Below are 12,291 nucleotides of genomic sequence, written 5' to 3' on the forward strand. Positions count from 1 at the left end.
GGAGCAGCTTAGAGCAGACTAAATTTCATTTTGGAGGAATTTGGAGCAGATAAAATTTCATTTTGAAGCAGTTTGGAGCAGGCCAGTCAGAAATTCGGTGGAATATGGCAATGCACTTCGGAACCACGACTGAACACAGAATAAACCAACACGAAGCGCATTGTATAAGCGCGCTTTGTAGCTATAACGTACTAGAATATGGAATAGTGGGTCGAGCGGCGGCACGACGCATGCTTTCCTGTAAAGCCGAAAACATCGGTGGCACTATGATGAAATTGTATATTCCCGCGCCGAGGCCCATGATAACAGCGGCAAATGTTCTAAAATTGTACGGTCTAATCGACACGGTGCCATAATTTCTGGGTCACCATATATATGTCACCGCAGAGAGCCGAAATCAACCCTGGGCTTTGATAATGCACAACTATTCCAATCTGTTTTTATTATTGCGATAGCAATTATATGGACACCTTAGACGCGTTTCTGCCGTCGTTGTGATGTTCCGTATAAACTCCTAGGGCGATAACATCGTTGCCGAGCGCCGTATTTCGTATGTGCGAATGAATGTGTGCGAGGGTGAGCCGACAATGGCGGCTGAATCTCAGGTGCGCAAGGGAGGAAAAAGGGAGGAAGCGCGCCGTCTTCCGCCGCGCGCTTTCTTCGCCCGCGGCTGCTGCGTAAGGCATGGGAACTCTTTTGAAAGCGATCTGCGATGGACACCACCGAGTGCTCACAGTTATTGTGTGCGCCGTTTTCGCCGCTTAGTTTGCGTTGAAGCGAGAGGCAGCACAAAGGTCAATTTACTCGCAGCTGTGCCGCGCTTCCTCACTCCGCGTTTTGATAGCGAGTAGGGTTGGCAATATCGATGAACGATTAATGGACTAATGGTATCCCGCAAAACGATTAATCTTCGTCGATGTCCACCTTTCATTTAATTGACTTAATCGACTATACATGTTCGATTAATCGTTTTCGAGAGTTTGACAGGAGTGGCGCGAAAATTTTGAAGCCGTACTAGATTAGCGCCGCACATGGAGGAAGGAAAAACTGAGGAGAGGCCCTGATGTCACTCTTTGTGAAGGTCAGTGACGCCGGAAATTGTCGTTTCTCCGCCATCATATCATGCCAGATTCTCCTCTCTTGTTTACATTTCTTGCCTTTGGCGCGCAACCACGCCTGGCTGCAAAAGGACGGCACGTTGACCCGCCGTGGTTGCTTAGTGGCTGTGGTGTTGGGCTGCTAAGTACGAGGTCTCGGGATCGAATCCTGGCCACAGCGGCCGCATTTCGATGGGGGGGGGGGGGGGGGGGGGGGGGGGAATGCGAAAACACCCGTGTACTTAGATTTAGGTGCATGTTAAAGAACCCCAGGTGGTCCAGATTATTCCAGTCCCCCACTACGGCATGCTTCATAATCAGAGCATAGTTGTAATCATGCATTATTATTAATTGCATTAGCTTTATTTAATCATTAATCGAACAAAAAAATTTATCAACCATCCCTAATAGCGAGTTTCCGCGGTCATCGAGTGTTTCTGTTTGTCTTTGCGTGTGGCAATATCCTTGTTAATTTAGTTAGTAAGCGAATGTTTACGAGTTTATACGGCCGATAAAATATCGCAGTTTCGCCCGAAAGGCGAAGCATCGATTGCGATAGCAAATTAGTGTACAGCTATACGAAGTAAGGATAGTAGTTTTAACAGCCGTATAAACTTAACATAGGTATACTAACTAAACTAACAAGCATGGTGTCACGCGCACACAAGCAAACATGAAGACATCTCACTCGATGACTGCAGAAACACGCTGTCAAAACGCTGGAGCGAGAAAGCGCGGCCGCAGCAGTGAGCGAATTGACCTTCGTGCGGCGTCTCATAAACTAAGCCGCGAAAATACAGCGTACGGTGGACTCTGGCCCCGTGGCAGATGGCTTTCAAGATACAGCGGCCCGGGCAGGCGTGCGAGGCTGTCCGAAGTAGAACGCGCCCACCTCCCTCTGGAGCCGTGTGCTCAACGGAAGACAGCGCGCTTTCTCCCCGCTTACCTTAATTGCCTTCGTGCACAAGATTGAGCTGCAATCGCCGGCTCACCTACGCCTTCACTCGCACATAACAGTACACGATGCGCGGCAACAATTTTATCGCCCTCGAAACTTATACTGAACCTCACGGCGACGCCAACGGCAGAAGTGCGCCTGGAGTGTCCATATGATAGCTATCGCAATAAAACTGCTATCCTTGCTTGTTATAGCTGTCTACTAATTTGCTATCGATGTCAATGCTTCGCCATTAGGGCGAAACTGCGACTTTTTATTTCGAATCCACCATTAGCCCTCCATGATAGGTCAAAATGGCTCGGGCCTTGCCCATATGTGGCCATAAAAAGTTCACCGACGATTACGATACTCCCTAATGCGAAATTTGAGCACAGCCTTATACGTGTTTTCATTTTACGATATCTTGGCTCGCGCGGACAATCTGTCCCGTGCGGGACGTTGCAAACGGAGCAAAGTGTGGCGCGATTGCCTCGCTAATCGGGAGATCGTGAGAGGCAGCGCATGGGTTATGCGATGGAGCGATTCACAGCAGCAGCTGCAGCCAGACCTCTGCTCACACTGCGCTTTCTTTCCATATATGGTATCGTTGGACGGGCTCGCCGTATGCCATTGTTGAACAGACGACAGCGCGCTACTCTGGCGCCATCTCGTAGCAGTCGTTGCCCGTCTTGCGTGGCACTACGCTTTTCTTCTCACGCTTTCCCCATACCCTCCTCCTCCGCTTTCCTCGCGATCTTTTCGCTATCGAGGTCTTTCATCGCCCGCTGCTCTCCGCGTTCGCACTTACATTCGTCGCTGTGCTCATTGGTTCGGTTACGCCGAGGGACAACGCTGAAGCTCAACACAGGAACGGGCGCCTGAGAGCTGCGCTCTAAAACATAATGGAATAGTTTTACGTTATACCGGCCCTGGGGACAGAGACGCCCACCCGCTGAACCCGCTGCAGTGAGCGCCTCCCTAATATCTAGTTCGCTCGCAGAGCCATCAGCCTATTTCTTTTTTCTTTTTTTTTGCGCCTCGGCTGCAGGGAGCGCCATGCCGCTCGGCCCATTCAACCGCCCACTAGAGCTGCAAATACTTGTATTCTAGACACTCTAATGCAGCCGCCCTGGCCGTTCCTACAGCAGTGACAACCGGGATTAGCCGCGCGCGCCGGCCACTTGCCGGAAGCGCCGAAAAGTCCAGTGCTCTAAGCGCGAAAATTGCGAGAAAATGTGCAGGAAGCGCCGTCACATGGTGTGTGGAATGTGAACGGCTGCACTATTTTTCGTAGAACAAATCCGCTTACTGTTCGCGACCACTGCCGGACGCACATGCCGAAGCCGTTCTGGCGCAGCGTGGCGCAATTTCGGTGAATTTCCTGTGTTTGGCGTAGGAACTAGCGTTTGTATCATAATGGCGCAGGAGTCCTGCCCCTGCACCTTGCAGACACCATTGCTTCGTGCGAGCCGTGCTTAGATAAGCGAACTCGCTCCGGATCCATCTCCCACAAATGTCATGTACGGTGGCTGTGCCTCAACGTGTCTATGTTTGCACTATACCCTTGCAAAAGGTGCGCCGCTGTAATGTGGTTAATTTTCTAGCGCCCGTCGTACTGTTAATCTACATAATCTGCAACCAATTCTCGCTTCGTCTCTTTGAGATCTACTTTTAATACCTCTCGCGATTTGCTACGACGCTGTGGAGGCGCGGAATTATTTTTTTTTTCTGGGAGTGGTTACAAGATACTTCGGTATACGCCAAACCCGTGTGAAGTCTGCTAAGAAGGACAAAGGGAAGAGATGGCGCTTCCCTTTCTGCCAATTTTTTTTGTGAGTCCATTAATTGGTTATAACACGCGAAATATATGCACAAGTTGTGAAGCCACGCACTGCAGCATCCTTCAGCTGCTTGGTGAAGACAATGATCACTTAGCTAAACAGCAGGGCTCACAATATCAAGTCTCTTGTGGAACTTTCAAGGGGTCCTGAACTACCCCTCGGTCTTGGTGAAAATACACAGCCCTCGGACAGCATACGCTACATGCTGTGAACTTTTCAGCCAAGTTTTGCTAGTTGCATGTGCGCGGCGCGTGGTGCTCGCAAGCAGAGTCTCCTTTCTCTCAAATGCTCTTTTCAACAGAAGCCTGCTCCTCACTCTTTTCTGGACGCTTTATTTCAGAATAAAGCATCCAGAAAATGCGGCGCGCTGCTACTTGACCAACAACTGACATTGCTCAAGAAGGGTGTTTGGATCAGTGCGCTTTTTCCTACTGTTACTGCATATACTTATTAACAAAGTTTTCATTAAAAAATCAGCAGCCTCTCCCTTGTCGAGGAAATGGGGGTAAGCGAAGTTTGTCGTGTTTCTTCGGTGTTTCTCGGAACGAATATTGTACTGACGAGTACCACGTTGTGCTCGAACCATAACCGGTCACACGCACTGCAGCTGGCCCCGAAGTTCCGGTTGAGAAACTTGCGTTGAAACCTGGCTGTCGCACCAGGGAAGTTGGCGCTAGCGTTGCCGTGGCGTGCACCACCGTTGTCGGGTCCCTGGAGATGGCGCTGACGTTTGGCCTCAACATCGCGCTCCCGCAACTCGGTCCGTGGCTTTTCGCCTGGGCTTCGGAAGCCCTCACACTAGAATCGACACGTCGACGACGAGCCCTTTCCCGAGCGAGTTCGCGGCGCCGTTGCTCAAACGTAGCCTGCTCCTCGGTGGAACACACCACACGCGGCCTTTCCATGCAATCGCTGAAACTGATCTGAGGCGAGTGAAGCCCGGCCCGGCAGAGCGTGCGCCAACCCCCTTTCCCTCCCCGCGACACACCAAACGACCCTGATTGGTCGCGCGCACGTCACGTGATCCGGCACAGCCACATGCGAGTTTTGGCGTGTCTACAACACCACCGAAACTTGTGAGCCAATAAAAGCTTCGCTTGAAAAGGCTGAAGTAAGCGAAAATCTGCTTTAGAATTTCGCCTGGCAAGGGAACAAGAATTTCGATAACAGGAGCCGACTATAGTCTTGCCATGCTCGGCCGCAGTCGCGCGCGTAGAAATTAAACTTTGGCCACCCTGCTCATCGGTATCATAGCCGTCGGGTCTCGCTAATTTCGGCCAATTTTCAACGCTCAACTAGCCTCTAACCACGCGAAACTTAAGGTCAGATCGCATGCACGCTTGCCAGTGTGCGCTTACTCCTGGCCGCTCCTGGTTGCCTTGGCAGACAAAGCCTTGGCAGACTTGGCAGACAATAAGCCTTGGCAGACTTATTGATAGCGCTTCAAAATGCCCAAGTTGGTTGTGGCTATCTATACGTCGGTCAAGCTGGTAAAGGAAAAGCCGGTCCGCACCAGTTTAGCATGGTCAGACTAGAGCATTGAGCGCGAGCACATTCACAAAGCAAACACTGCGCATATGCACTACAGTTGAATGCAGCTGCAGTCTGCTACATAGATGCCGTGGCTAACGTTACTAATGACCGCGGCCGTCGTGATGAGTCCAATGGGCGCGCTGTGGCTGGCTGAGGTCAGCCGCGTGGTAGGCAACAAAATCGGAAGTAGTGGCCTCTACGTTAACATCCGCAATCAAATTTGAACTGCGCGTCTCGGTGACGCTCAGTAGGCAGAGCGTTGCGGGCACACTCCACTCCGCCATAGCATTCGCAGTGCAAATCATTCAAGGAGTGGAAGCACCGCGGAGGTCGTGCTTGATTGCCAATAACTTCGCTTCTGGTGAACGCAGCGAAGTACTTTTTGCGGAAAAGTATTTCTGAAATAGCCTATTTCAACTTCAAATGACTTTTTCCACTTAGATAAAAAGTGGTTCAGGGCCCCTTTAACAGTTCGATAATGTGCAATTTAGGTGCAACTTTAGAGACACACTAAAGGTAAACACTAAATCAGTTTCAATTGATAAAGTACTCTGGAAGAACCATATTTTTGTTGATTTTACAGAATAGATTATTATAAGAGAAAATGAAGGTCAAAGTACGATTTTTGAATTTTGCACAGAAACTCCAGGGCCGCTAAGTCAGTGTGATGTTATGGATTTCAAAGTACTTTCTCATTTCAGCCATTCTGGTTCATTAGAAGTTCTTGAAACTTGCCAAGTGCTGATTTAGAATAGTCTACTTCTGTTAATTGGACCCCGACAGGACTACCAAAATGAATAGAATTATTTGGCAGATCAAATTAAACAAGATGCAGAAAACCGCTAATACACGCTGCCCGATTCATTTAGCATTATTTCCTCACCTATTCTAACACGCCCCCGAATAAAACGTGCGCCCACTTTCTGTGTGTCCAAAGTAGAAATGACATTAATGCTCCTATAAAGGTAGAAACATAATGCGCACCCGATACTACAGCAACAAAAATGAGCAAGGGTATACTAATATGTGCACTATGTACAATATGCTTGAAAAGCTTGCAGCTCTTCATACACACTGTCTCACGACTTCAAATGTGCCACAGAGATCTGGATGAATGCCAACATTATACTAATCCATAAGAAGGGAGGCGTTAAAGAATTGAAAAATTATAGGCCTATAGCTTTCAGCACTGTAAAAAATAGTCGCCAAGATAATTTCCAACAGAATCAGGGCAACAATCGACTTCAATCAACCAGGAGATGACAATCGGGTAATTGAGAAGTCTGCGGAGTACTTTCAACCTCTGTACATAGCTTTCATAGATTATAAAATGCATTTGATTCAGTAGAGACACCGGCAGTCATGGAGGCATTGCATAATCAAGGAGTACAGGAGGCGTACGTGAATATCTTCGCAAATATATAGTACAAAGATTCCACACCTACCTTGGTTCTCCACAAGAAAAGTAGAAAGTTACCTATCAAGAAAGGGGTCAGGCAAGGAGACACAATCTCTCCAATGCTATTCACTGCATGCTTAGAAGAAGTATTCAAGCTTTTAGACTGGGAAAGCTTAGAAGTGAGGATCAACGGCGAACATCTCAGCAACCTTCGATTTGCAGATGACATTGGCCTATTCAGCAACAATGGGGATGAATTAGAACAAATGATTGAGGACTTTAACCGAGAAAGTGTAAGGGTGGGGTTGAAGATTAATATGCAGAAGACAAAGATAATGTTCAATGCCTGGCAAGGGAACAAGAATTCCGGATCGCCAGTAATCCTCTAGTGTGTGTAAAAGAGTACGTTTATCTAGGTCAGTTATTCACAGGGGACCCTGATCATGAGAAATTTACAGAATAAAATTGGGTCGGAGTGCATATGGCAGGCATCGCCAAATCCTGACTAGGAGCTTACCACTGTCGCTGAAAAGAAAAGTGTACAATCATTGCATTCTATCGCTGTTAACATATGGGGCAGAAACTTGGACGGCTAACAAAGAAGCTCGAGAACAAGTTAAGCACTGCATAAAGAGCAATGGACCGAAAAATGTTAGGCGTAACATTAGGAGACAGGAAGAGCGCGGTGTGGGTCAGAGAGCAAACAGGGATAGCCAATATTCTAGTTGACATTGAGAGAAAAAATGGAGCTGGGAAGGCCTGTACTGTGTAAAGTAGGTAACCGGTGGACCATTAGAGTTGCAGAATGGGTGCCAAGGAAAGGGAAAGTGCGGTGGAGGACGGCAGAAAATTAGGTGGGGTGATGAAATTAGGAAATTTGGAGGCACAAGTTGGAATCGGCTAGCGCAAGACAGGGGTAATTGGATATAGCTGGGAGAGGCCTTTGTTCTGCAGTGGACATGAAAATATGCTGTTGATATGTGTTGCACAATGGCAGTGTTTCCTAAAGCCACCTTCGCCGCAATACATGCGTGTTATGTGGTAAAGCATTCGAATGCCACAAAGGTGGTTTTGGTATCATGTCCAATGGCACCCCACAAGCAATTCATGGCCCAATATTATTGAAAAAGAAAAAAAAAAGCCGCCTGTCAGACTCGGGTAAATACCGTAACCATACATTGTGAGCTACTGTTGTTGCTTGGAAATCTTCGAAGAGCAGGCCAAAAATAGGCATTTTCAACGAGCGATGAAGTGTATGTTGTGTTTAATGCATTCACTGTCGCACAAGCTTCACAGGCACAGATGCTGTCACTATAGAGGTCTGGCAATCATGACCAGTCAGCATGACTGGCATGATGACTGGTAGAGTTCAAATTAACCGATGAAGGCTAACTAAGATCAAAATAATGAAACTTTGAGACTAGAAATGCATGGGCGCCGGCCAGGATCGAATTAACTGAAAAATATAATCAATGGTAGTCTACTGTACAATGTAGACCATTTTTGCAGATAACCAGGCCCTAGCAGACAGTTCCAAAATTAATGACGTCACTTCAAGCTAGTGCGGGACCTTGAAGGTGGTGTTGATGTTGCGGTTTTTTCTGGCTTTGCAAGAGTGGCCTTATTGGTATTGCAGGAGGTTATTAATACAGTGTAAATTATTCTCATCTTCAGTGTCCCTTTAGCTGTGGAGATGTCGCACACATCACCCAGACAGATCATGTTTGGAATGAAGACAATTCCTGTCAGTGATTTTCCCGACACCCCCAAGCAAAGCTTTATTAAAGAAACCAGTTTTTCTACACGGCATTTCATTAAACATGACAAAAGTGGCATCCACATGAATGCGGCTTCAGACAAACGAGCAAAATTTTTGAACGTTGCTTCGTATAGTACGTCTCAGAATGCACTGGTGAAGTTCAGCTTGCGGAATCACTTTTTTTGTAGATTCCCATTCTTGACTGCTGGATGTCACAGCAGTTTTCAGAGAGCCAACTTTTTTTTTTTTGTAATGAAAAGAAAGTCCTTCAATTTTTTATGACACAGAAGAAGCATGTCTTGCATCAGTTCATGCACTGAACGATACTAAAAACAGCATTTGTTGCCTATACATTTACAGCCCACGCAAGCCATTGCTACTGCACTCGTACCGTGGAGCAATGCACATTCACTCGTGAACTTTCCATTCTAAGCATACATGTAGTCTTAGAGATAAGTGGTGGTGTCACCGCAAACAAAGCACCCGATGTTAGTGAGGCATAATTTACCGCAGCCCGCAGTTAGTGTTTCATTATTACTGTACTGGGCAGCGTGAACTGCCTTCAATTTTTCTTAGCTCCGTCTACAGCCGTAAGAAAAGAAGAAATCAAGAGTCGTGCGTAGAAAAGAAGTACATATCCCAATCTTAAATAAAGAATTGTGAGAGTTTCTTGGGCAGAAGCCCTAGATTGGCCACAAGAGAAATTTTACCTGTAGCAACACAGTGACGCATTTGCGAGAATGTGCAGTTTGAGAGAACATTTTCAACGTGGAAGCCTCTTGTTGGTGAAATAGGGTGCTAGGCTTATCTTATTTCCTATAATACTGCGACTACAGCAAACCATCTGGGCTATTGTTTCAGAGGGAAGGAGGGATGTCCTTACCCACTACTTTTCGCCGCACATTAAGTGAAAGGTCCTTAGCGCGAATTTGCAGCAAACGCAAAGCAATGTGCAAACCAACGAGGTAGGCACGTCTTGAGCTTCAATGTTTCAGATTCGAAGTTGCTTTTGCAGTGCAAACTTTGCGAGCGACATGACTGCCCACATGGTGGAGGCAAGGGCGGCCCGTGAGACCTTGGTTCACTTGAACGTGTCAGGTACTTGCTAGAAATGAAGTCACACCATTGCTACGTTACAAACAGGGACTAGAAGAAGGGAAAAACAGAAGGGGGCCAACCCCTGCAATCTCGCCAATTGCTTTGTCGGACAATGTGAAAGAAATTGGTTATGTCATTATGCCAAGGAAAACCATATCGTCATGTGTTCAACACAGTTCTATGCTAATGCACTACAGCCACCGGTGAGAATTTTGGCCACCTAGATTTGAGCTCGGCTCCAAAGATATTGGTTGTTACCTTCCCACAGTTTATCCCTGATGAAGTCTGTACTGCAATGACTTTTATGGGGTGCTGTGATAAACAAGCGAGTAGCCACTGCACTGTACCACGTGGCCTGAGCAAAACAAATGTTTCACGTGAACTGTATGTAGCTCAGTGAATGTCCATCACCATCCGGTGCCCGAAAAAAGCCACAGATCACCGACACGGTTGCCATTATAATTAGAGCACACTTGATTCCCATGTGACCAGTGCCCTGCATTGAGTCTTGTGACTTTATTAACACCACACAGTCACCCACTTGTAACGGAGCCAATTGAGAACTTTTCCATCTTCCTTTTTTAAACATGCGTTTGCTTTTGGGCTGACAGCAAACAGCTGCAAAAGAACCTGGCAGGAACGAGTCTATTATGCTTGAGAGAGCGGTGTGGGCAGCAACTGGCGAGACTTGAGGTTGTGGAAGAGAACAGAGGGTGGGGGGAGGAGGGTTGTCAGAGCTTGGCTGCAGACGGGGCGCCCCGTCAATCCCTGCAGACAGCCAGGGCATCATTGCGCTCGTCGACAAGCTCCTTGCCCGTGGCCTCGATCTTCTGCCGGGCAAAGTCTGACATGGGCAGTCCGCTGACAATGCGCCAGCGCTTCTGGGCGTCGATCTGGACCGGGTAGCTGAAAACCACCTCGGTTGGTGAGCCGTAAGACCCGTCGCTCATTACTGCCATGGACACCCATTCACCCTGCAAGAGTACGAGAGCTCCATGTCAGATTCTGCTACTCTCAGTTAAGAAATAACTCATTAACTGCTTCTATACGATACCCGAGTTGCATACAAGGCTGGTCTAATGTTTTAATTTGTTTGAGTGACTTCTTTCTGCCCTTAATAACGATGTGAGGCACCATCCCAAGAAACATCAAAACATTTTGTAAAGTTAACTGACATGTAATTCAATTTCCTGTTCATTTGCAGGAAATTACACAAATTTCAGGTTTAAGAAAATGTGGTGAACTTAACGTGTAACAGAAAACACATTAGTGCAAACCATGCAGCTAACAAATTTCAGGTTTAAGAAAATGTGGTGAACTTAACGTGTAACAGAAAACACATTAGTGCAAACCATGCAGCTACAATTATTCACACAATGGCTGTAGCGCCTGTGGGATGGGACGTGGCTTTTGAAATCAACTTCCTTATGTCTTCATAGATTTTGATGAAAACTCGCAGAGGTAGTGGCAATGTTTCTGTGATGTTATCATAGAAATTTCAAAGTTCTCTAACAACCTTACTTCTTTTTCTCCTTTTGGGCTTGTCCCAAGCCTGAATGACTTACAAAATGTCATAGAAGTCCCGTTCGAAACATTGTTTGAGGGCGTGACGTTCTTTGATTTTTTTGTATTTACAACATGATTGTTTTTTCGTTTTCTGTTCCACGTTCTTTTTTTCTCAGCCCATTGCAGCAGCCTCACGTGGATGCTCGCGTGGCTCACATACACTGATTGCATGCAGTGAGGCATATCAACTGACAGTCGCATCTGTTTCGCAGTGTCGCATGCAATCTCACAAATGTGGTATGACACACAAAGGATACAGCACAAAGCTCGCGTGAAACAAATCTTCAATCAGCCATAGAAAAAGCGAATTAGAAATATCTCCAGGCAAGGTGTCGAACCCACACCCTTTTGATTCCAAGCTGGATGCCTGAACCACTCGATGAAGAAACACGCGGAGTGGAACATTTTGATGACCGAATTTCCTGCACAATTTCCACAGCGTCGCACGCCACGTACGAAATGAAGTATAGTGAGTTACAGTAAATCTCCCAAGATTTCTTCAATTCGTGTCACCCCGTGGTCCTGTTTACAGCCACCTCAGACAACTGAACACTGACCTCACGGGTGCCCTGCCACCAGTCGTGCACATGGTCAGCCGCTGCCTTGGCAGCCGACATGGCACTGGAGAGCTTGCGTGCCGCAATCACTGCTGCGCCCCGCTTCTGTACAGTCTGCAAAGGAGATGGGCAAACGGCATCTCAATTGACAGGTAGCACATGCAGATAGAAGAAGCGCTTATTGGCACTGTACACTTAAGAAAAATTTGAGAGGAATTCAACAAGAGATTGGTGCCACTGTGCCCACAACACAGCCCTTTGATAAACACGGAGTGAAAACAAAAAGAAGTCATGAAGACAAGTTTACCGATCAGCCTGTCTAATGCATGCACTGGGATAGAAATAGTTAATCTTGGCCTGTACATAAGAAAAATTTGAGAGGACAACAAGAGATTGTGAGTGCACAACACAGCCCTGTGTAAACACGGACAGAAAACCACAAGTGCATGAAGACCACACGCAGAGTCACAACAGAGTAAGCACACTAATTAGTGCAAGTGTGCC

General features: G+C 47.1%; 1 protein-coding gene across 1 annotated transcript in view; it reads right to left on the bottom strand.

The window, feature by feature from the left end:
* Positions 1–8,552: 8,552 nt before the first annotated feature.
* The window catches only part of LOC119458262 (malate dehydrogenase, cytoplasmic), a 38,409-nt gene continuing 34,670 nt past the window's right edge, over positions 8,553–12,291 (bottom strand). The window contains exon 9 of the transcript XR_007467931.1: positions 8,553–8,802. The gene's annotated coding sequence lies outside the window, so the exon portion shown is untranslated. The remainder of the gene's footprint in view (positions 8,803–12,291) is intronic.

Source organism: Dermacentor silvarum, chromosome 7, assembly GCF_013339745.2.
Source record: "Dermacentor silvarum isolate Dsil-2018 chromosome 7, BIME_Dsil_1.4, whole genome shotgun sequence".
Lineage (NCBI taxonomy): Eukaryota > Metazoa > Arthropoda > Arachnida > Ixodida > Ixodidae > Dermacentor > Dermacentor silvarum.